At 37.7% G+C, this 9056-nt stretch overlaps 1 non-coding gene across 1 annotated transcript; it reads left to right on the top strand.

Annotated features, from left to right (window-relative positions):
- Positions 1–383: 383 nt before the first annotated feature.
- Positions 384–492, top strand: LOC126944855 (U6 spliceosomal RNA). The gene has a single exon (XR_007722211.1). It is a non-coding gene; the product is annotated as a U6 spliceosomal RNA (small nuclear RNA).
- Positions 493–9056: the final 8564 nt, after the last annotated feature.

The raw sequence follows: 9056 nt of genomic DNA, 5'->3' as shown, positions 1-9056 counted from the left end.
CTGGAACTTTAGATGGTAGTAACATGAATGTGTACAATTATCGAAATCCATTGGCCAAGCATGGTGGCTCAGGCTTGTAATCCCAGTGCTTCAGGAGGCCGAGGTGGGAGGATTGCTTGAGGCCAGGAATTTAAGACCAGCCTGGGCAACATAGCTGGTCTTAAAAAAAAAAAAAAAAAAATTAGCCCAGTATGGCTATGTATGCCTGTGTCTCCAGTTACTCAGGAGGCTGAGGTAGGAGAATCACTTAAGCCCAGGGGCTTGAGGTTGAGGTTGCAGTGAGCCATGATTACTCCACTGTACTTCAGCCTGGATGACAGAATGAGACTCTGCCTCTAAAATTTTTTTTAAAAGTCATTGAACTGAACCTTAAGATCAGCATATTAAATACTTCACTTAAAAATAATTAATACTTGGAATGATACAGAGAAGATTAGCATGGCCACTATGTAAGGATGACAGGAAAAAAAAAATACTGCGTTTTAAATGTTTCCTGCTTCCTCACTTTTCATGAGGAAAAAAAGCATCCACTGAATTTGTATGATCTAACAGGTGTGAAAAACTCCCTATCAAAAAATATCATTCCCCACCAACTTAAGAATAGACTGAATTTCCCCTGATTAGCTTCTCCTTTGATATACACATTGAAAGCCCTAAATAAAATGCTATATTAATTTCCCCAATGAATATTTTAGCATGACACTAATGTATGAAGTTGGTTCTCCTCCCTCTTAGCAAGGTACTGCAACCCAGTATTGACTATGTTAAAATCTAAAAATAAATAAGATAATAAAAATGATAAAATGGTGATTACCTTCTTCAAGTTGCTTAGAAGTCTGAAGAGGCACCAACCCTTACAAACGAAATTTTCACTTTGGCTGACTCAGTCTCATTTGTTAATTTTTTCTTTACATCACCCCACCTCCCAGCTTTATGCCTCATCACTTACTACCTACTGATCAGTTTAATGGGCCTCAGAAAGGCTATGGAAATCCTAAAATGCAGAGTCATTTACAGACTTCCCTCACATGAGCCCTCAAATCCCTATGGGTGCACTGGAATATCCATTTTGTTGGTGATTTATGGGTTAGAAAGAGCCCTTAATTGCTTCACTAGCATGGACTTCTCTGTGACCAAGAAAAATAAAAAATAAAATAAATGGCAATGTGGGCTCCTTTAAGAGAAAGGAGAGGGGACATTACACAAGAAAAATGTTATTTTCCAATATCAAGAAAATTCATTAGCAAACACATTATAATGCACTCAAGTAGTCATCACCCTGAATTGTTTTGGAAGAGGCCCTGCTTTGGAAAAACACAGGGCAAAAATATTACTCCTGTAGCTTGGCACAATGAGATGGCAGGATGACAAATGTCTTATTCTCTACAGTGCCTTAATATTTACAGGACATCTGCTACTGTGTATTTCTCCCTCCCTTGAGTCACCTTTATCACAGTCTAACATTGTGTTATTGCTGTTTCCCATTCCACCTGTTACAGTGATAAGATACAGCTCTATTCCTCCAGTGTGTGGGAAGCAAATGACTCTGAAAGTCAGGAGGCTGAGCTTCTAGTTCCATTGTTGTGCTAACTGTGCACTCTTAGGCAAATATTGCAAATTATCTTGGTTTTAGTGTCCTCTTCTAAAAAAATGGGAAGTATAATAGACATGGTTCCAATGAAATGGAAGCTAAGACTTACCCCGAGCCATTAAGGGTTCCTCATAGAACCAATATATAGAAAAGGGGTGATATATCCTTAATAGCAGTAATTAGATTGCTGCTATCTAGTGGGGATAGACAGGGAGAGCTATGTTTAGAACTCAGGGATTCAATGACCAACTTCTTAGCATTCCTTGGCCCAGTGGTCTGCTCAATGGAAAAGTGCAGCCACCCAATAAAGACAAGATTATCAGTGTCTCATATCCTACATGCAACAAAGTTTGCGTCTCTCCAAATCTACTTTGGAAAATAGGCAAAAACATCTTTACTATGGGACAAGTAGCCTGGGACAAGGAAAGAGGTAAAACACATCCTGCTGAAGTGCTGATGGAAGGAAAGAGCAGAAGTGGGAGGTGGAAGAAGGTAGCCTTGAATACCAGTGTACGCCTTATCACCAGCTGCAGAAGCAAGGGTTATACCAGCTGTAATTTCAATCCCTTGGTCATTTCTTCTTCTCCCCAAACTTTGTATTTTAAAAGAAAAACACTGGAAGTGGCTACCATTTTAGATTCAGGTGGACATGTGAGCAACTTCTCATCACTCCGAATCTACTCTTTGCCCAGCTCCATTCTGCTGGGTTCCCTGGGTGGTTAACCTAAATGCATTACATCCACAGATTCTCTTGTGTTCTGGCTTCAGGTTGGGTTCAGCAACAAGGAGCACAGACAGAAGATTGGGAGACGGAAGGGAGAAGAGCAAGATCAGGGTATTTATCCCCTTTGTATGAGGTCACTGTTCTGTGAACTGGCTCTGTCTTTCCACTAGAGGTCATAGCTCAAGCTATGTCATGAGCAGCTCTCTCCACATAGCTCTATCTCCTGGTTCTAATAAAGGCTTTCTCTCCTTGCCCCAATGGGTGGGAAAGGCACCCCAAGTTACTAGTTCTAGAGTATTTTGTTACCACTTTTGAGTTCCTTAAACCTTGCCCACACCTTTGTAGATGGTCCTTTTAAATTATTCTCAAATTATCAAATTTGTACAAATAAATAATTTCTTTTCTAGTGGAACCCTAACTAATATGGACAAGTTTCTTATAGGAACCACAAGCGGTAATTGTAAAATCAGATAAGATTTATTAAAATATGTGTGAAGTTTCTTTGAAGAATATAATGACTTTGTAGAAGTTCAAATGAAACATATGCAATACATATAGAAAAATGCATAAAGCATATATGTGCAGTTTGAATAATTATAAAATGAACAGCTATATAACCAGTACTGTGATCCAGATATAAAATATTGCTGCCTCCCCAAAAGCACAGTGAATCGTTTCCGGGTTCAAGCTACTCAGAACAATGATGCTAAGAAAATTCTTGTACTTGTCTGTAGTACACATTGCAAGAGTTTCTCTAGGACGGTGGTTCACAGTCTTTTGGTGATAATGTGGAGTGGTGATGAGAGTTCTCAAGAGCTGTTGCTGAGAGTATAAATTAGCACAAGCACTTTGAAAGAATGTGGCATTGTCTAGCAAAACTAAAGTTATATGCACCTTCTTTTTTTTTTTTTTTGAGATGGAGTTTTGCTCTTTTTGCCCAGGCTGGAGTGCAATGGCACGATCTCAGCTCACTGCAACCTCCGCCTCCTGGGTTCAAGCAATTCTCCTGCTTCAGCCTCCCATGTAGCTGGGATTACAGGCATGCACCACCACGCCTGGCTAATTCTGTATTTTTAGTAGAGATGGGGTTTCACCATGTTGGCCAGGCTGGTCTTGAACTGTTGACCTCAGATGATCCACCCACCTCAGCCTCCCAAAGTTCTGGGACTATAGGCGTGAGCCACCATGCCCGGCCTTGTTTTTCTTCTTCTTCTTTTTTTTTTTTTTTGAGACAGACTCTCGCCCTGTCACCTAGGCTGGAGTGCAGTGGTACGATCTCGGCTCACTGCAACCTCTGCTTCCCAGGTTCAAGCGATTCTCCTGCCTTAGCCTCCTGAGTAGATGGGATTACAGGCACCATGCTAATTTTTGAATTTTTAGTAGAGATGGGGTTTCATCACATTGGCCAGGCTGGTCTTGAACTCCTGGCCTCAAGTGATCCACCCGCCTTGGCCTCCCAAAGTGTTAGGATTACAGGTGTGAGCCATGTGCCTGGCTTCGCATCTTCTGACATAGCAACTTCACTATTTTGCATGATGTTTGCTGTAGATTTTCTGTAGGTACCCTATTTGACTTAAAAGTTTCCTTTTATTTCAAGTTTAGTGATTTTTAAAATTAAGAATACATATTGACTTTTTTTACCATTCACTTTTCCTAAATATGTTTGGGGGGTCATATGGGTTCTCTCCTTTATTCTATTAATATGACAAATTACATTGATTCATTTTCAAATATTAACCAATTTTGTATTCCTAGAATACACTTAACTTGCTTTTCTCTATTATCTTTTTGTATTGCTGGATTCAGTTTGCTAATATATTGTTTCAGATTTTTTTCAACATATATCCATAGGTCAAATTAGATTGTAATTTTATTTTGCCATAGTCTTCACGTGAATTTTAGTGTCTTATGAGTTTGAGAATTGTTCCCTCTTGTATGGGTTTATGTGATATTAAAATACTTTGTTCGTTAAAAGATTGGTGGAACCCACATGAAAGGCTTCTGGTCCTGGAATTTTCTTTGTGGATTTTCTGTAAACGATTCAATTTATTTAATGATCATGGGATTGTTCAGGTTTTATTGTTATTATTATTATTATATTATTTTATTTTATTTTTGAGACAGAGTCTCTCTCTGTCACCCAGGCTGGAGTGCAGTGGTGCAATCTCAGCTCACTGCAAGCTCCGCCCCCTGGGTTCATGCCATTCTCCTGCCTCAGCTTCCCTAGTAGCTGGGACTACAGGCGCCCATCACCACGCCCGGCTAATTTTTTTGTATTTTTAGTAGAGACGAAGTTTCACCGTGTTAGCCAGGATGGCCTCAATCTCCATCTCTTGACCTTGTGATCCGCCCACCTCAGCCTCCCATAGTGCTGGGATTACAGGCGTGAGCCACCGTGCCTGGCCTGTATTATGTTTTTCAAATGCTCTCTTAGCAGAATCACGCTCGTGTTTTTTACATATCTTTATAAGGTTTGTTGATTTTTCCCCGAGGAAATTAGTCCATATAGTGTACTTTGTCAAATGGACTAACATTAAGTCATTCATTATATCCTCTTATTATCTTCCAGTGTGTACAACATCTGGAGTAATATCCCCTTTTTCACTCCTGATAGCGTGTGTGTGGTTGTGTGTGTGTTCTCTCTCACTCCCCGTGTGTGTGTGTATGTATGTCTCTCATTAGTCTCACCAAAGATTTTAGTCTTCTCAAAGAATCAATCAACTATTGGCTTTATTGTTCCTATTACATAGTTTTTCTATTTTATACATTTTTGTTCTTATTTGTTATCTCTTTCCTACTACTTTATTTCTGTTTATCTTGCAGTTTATTTCTATCCTGAGGTGGATGCTTGGTTCATTTACTTTTAGCCTTTTTTCTTTTCTAATATAAAATGTAAGGCTATAAATCAACTCTGTAAACAATTTTTAGCTCTTACTCTACAAGTTTTTGATATGAAGTAATTTTTAAATAACTCACACATTTTAAAAAGGCACAGTTCATGGCCAGGCGTGGTGGCTCACACCTGTAATGCCAGCACTTTGGGAGGCCGAGGCAGGCGGATCACCCAAGGTCAGGAGTTCGAGACCAGACTGGCCAACATAGCAAAACCCTGGGTCTCTACTAAAAGTACAAAAATTAGTCGAGCGTGGTGGCGGGCATCTGTAATCCCAGCTACTCAGGAGGCTGAGGCAGGAGAATCTCTTGAACCTGGGAGGTGGAGGTTGCAGTGAGATCCCATCACTGCACTCCAGCCTAGGCGACAAGAGCAAGACTCTGTCAAAAAACAAAAAGGCACAGTTCACAATTAAAAATTTTTTCCACTATGATTTCTTCTTTGACCCATGAGTTATTTAGAAGCATGGCTTTAATTTTCCAAACATGGAGATGCTCTGTTTACCTTTTTATTATTGATTTGTAGTTAGATCACATTAGGTCAGAAAACATCTTCTGTATTAATCCTGTAAAATCTGTTGAGGCTTGCTTTAATGACTATGTATGAGTCCATTTTTGAAATATTCTGTGTGGACTTCAGAATTTTTTTCTGCAGTTGTTGAAAGAAATATATATAATCTCTATTAGGTCAGTTTTATTAATCATTATTGTTTGAATCATCTAATGACTTATTTTTATTTTTATTTTTTTTGAGACAGAGTCTCGCTCTGTTGCCCAGGTTGGAGTGCAGTGGGGCAATTTCAGCTTACCGTAACCTCCGCCCCCTGGGTTCAAGCAGGGGGCTTGTGCCTCCTTGTGCTTGTGCCTCAGCGTCCCGAGTAGCTACAGGCTGTGCCACTACGCCCAGCTAATTTTTATATTTTTAGTAGAGATGGAGTTCTGCCATGTTGGCCAGGCTGGTCTCGAACTCCTGAGCTCAGGTGATTCACCTGCCTTGGAGGCCTCCCAAAGTGCTGGGATTACAGGCGTGAGCCACCACTCCCAGCCTATTTAATGATTTTTCTTCTTGTTCTATCAATTATTGAGAGATGTATTTTTTAATTTCCCATATAATTGTAGATTTGTCCATTTCTCTGTATGGGTCTTCTGATTTTTCTCTTATATAATTTGTGGCTGCACTACTACTTTACATTTCTATGAATTTTCCTATTTGAGATATTTCATGTCAGTTTAGTTATACAGTATTTGTCCTTTTGCATCTAGCTTATATCACTTAGCATATGTCTTCAAGGTTTATCTATGTTGGGGCATATATTAGAACTTCACTCCTGTTTATGTCTGAATAATATTCCATTGTATGTATATACCACATTTTATTCATACATGTGTTTGAAACATGGGTTATTTCCACCTTTTGACTATTGTAAATAATTCTACAATGAACATTGGTATACAAGTACCTGTTTGAATCCCTGCTTTCAATTCTTTGCAATATGTGTATAATACTTTGGAGTGGAATTGCTGGGTCATATGGTAATGCTATTTTTAGCTTTTTGAGGAATTGCCAAATTGTTTTCAATAATGATTTTTTGCTTAAAGTCTATTTTGTGTACTCTTAACATAAGAATGCCAGCTCTTTTGGAGTTATATTTGCAGGGTAGATCTATTTCCATTTTTATATTTCAACCTGTTTGAAAATTTATAAATTTTTATCCAGTCTGAGAAGCTTTGTCTTTTAACTGAAGTATTTAATCCATTTATATTTTATTTATTTTAGTTAACTGATATTAGTAACTAATATTTTAAATCTATCACTTTACATTTTGCTTTCTCTTTGCTTTACTTTTATATACTTCTTTTTCTCTTCTTTTTTTGTATTATTTTTATTCCTTTTTTAAACTCTAATAGTTTATAGACTACATTTTGTCTTTTTTTTTTTTTTAGAGTTTAGCCTAACATGTTTATATGTATATATCACCTATTAAGTAAAGTTAGTCACTAACGTTGTTCTTGTGCTCAATACCACAAAAACGAAACAGTAACTTCATTTACTCTCTTCTTAATTTGCATGCTTTTATTTTTGTGTATTTATCGTACTTTTTCATCTCATATTACATTATGTTGTGTTATGCACAATTTTGCATTGTTTACATTTATTCATGTACTTACCACTCTCTTTACTCTTCATTCTTTCTTGTACCTCAGAGCATCCATCTAGGATCACATTCTTTCTTCCAGAATGACACCCTTCTGAATTCCTTTTAATAGCAAAGTCTCTGTGTTTCTATTTGGTTTTGGAAATGTATATATTAATACTATGCCCTCATTCTTGAAAGATTTTTTTCACTAAGAATAGAATAATAGATTATCAATTATTTTCTTTCAACCCATGGAGTATGTTAATGTATTGTCATTTGGCTTCCATTGCAGCTACTGAGAAGTCAGTGGTCTCTCTGCCACTCCTTTGATAATGATCTCCACACTTGTCCTGCCCTCAAATTTTTTCCTTTGGTGTTCACTTGAATCTGAGTATGAATTTTTCTTTCTTTTTATCCTTTCTTTCCTTTCCTTTCCCTCCCTCCCATTCTCTCTTTCTTTCTTTTCTTTCTTCCTTCTTTCCTTTTCCTTCTTTTTCCCCTTTCCCTCCCTCCTTTCTTCTTTTTCTTCTTCTCTTTCTGCTCCTGCCCCCTTCCTTCCTGGGATTTGTTTGGTCTTTTGAGTGTGTGAATTAATTTCATTCATAGGTTCTGGAAAAGTTTAGGCCAGTATTCTGCAAATACTGTTTCTGCCATATAATCTCTCTTCTTCTAGTGCTCCAATTAAATATATGTTAGACTTTCTCACTCTATCTTCTATGAATTTTAATTTCTCTTTCATATATTGTATTTCTTTAAATTTCTGTGCTTCATTCTGTAAAATCTTGTGACCCAACCTTCTTGTTCTCTAATTCTCTTTTCAGTTGTATCTAATATGCTGTTAAGCTGCTGGTTTTGGTTTTGCTTTCAATCTCAGTAATGGTAAATTTTATTTCTAAAAGTTTAATTTTATTGTTCTTAAAATTTTGTTGGTCACTTTTTATAGGTTCCAGTATCTTGAAGATATTTTCAAGCTCATCTTTTATTTCTTTAACAATAAATAGTAGGCATAATTTTATAATCTGTGTCTGATAATTCCAGTGTCTGAAGTCTTTTTTTTTTTGAAACAGAGTCTCACTCTGGCACCCAGGCTGGAGTGCAGTGCCTGTCTGAAGTCTTGTTGACTCTATTTCTACTCTTTCCTTTCTTCTAGCTCGCATGTGTGGTGCTTATTATGTATGCTTAGTTGTTTTTTACCAGTACTGCTTATTAACCTTGAAAAATTATTTGTTAAATTAAATACATTGAGACCCAGGATGAGGGTAACTTCTTAAAATGGATTTGTATTTGTGTCTTTGACTCCTAGGGACTTCACCAATATGGCACCAAATTAAATGAAATTTGTGGCTTGAATTGCTTTGGACCACCCTGTGGTTATAACTTCAATAATGCCAGCAAGTGATTACAAATTTTCAAATATGAAATTTTTTCCTCATTGTACTGGTCAGCAGCAGTCCCTTTAGAGCAGAAATTTGGGGAAAATGTAGCCTTTGAATTCCAGTTCTATTGATGGATTTTCTTGTTTCTTTCAGGTTTTTTTTTTTTTTGAGACAGTCTCACTCTGTTGCCCAGGTTGGAATGCAGTGGCATGATCTCGGCTCACTGCCACCTCCGCCTCCCAATTGGAGTGATTCTCCTGCCTCAGCCTCCCCAGTAGCTGTGATTACAGGTGCACACCAGCACACCCAGCTAATTTTTTGTATTCTTAGTAGAG

This window comes from Macaca thibetana, chromosome 1, assembly GCF_024542745.1.
Source record: "Macaca thibetana thibetana isolate TM-01 chromosome 1, ASM2454274v1, whole genome shotgun sequence".
Classification (NCBI taxonomy): domain Eukaryota; kingdom Metazoa; phylum Chordata; class Mammalia; order Primates; family Cercopithecidae; genus Macaca; species Macaca thibetana.
Note: the sequence above shows the minus strand (reverse complement) of the source record. Positions and strands in the feature narration are given on the sequence as shown.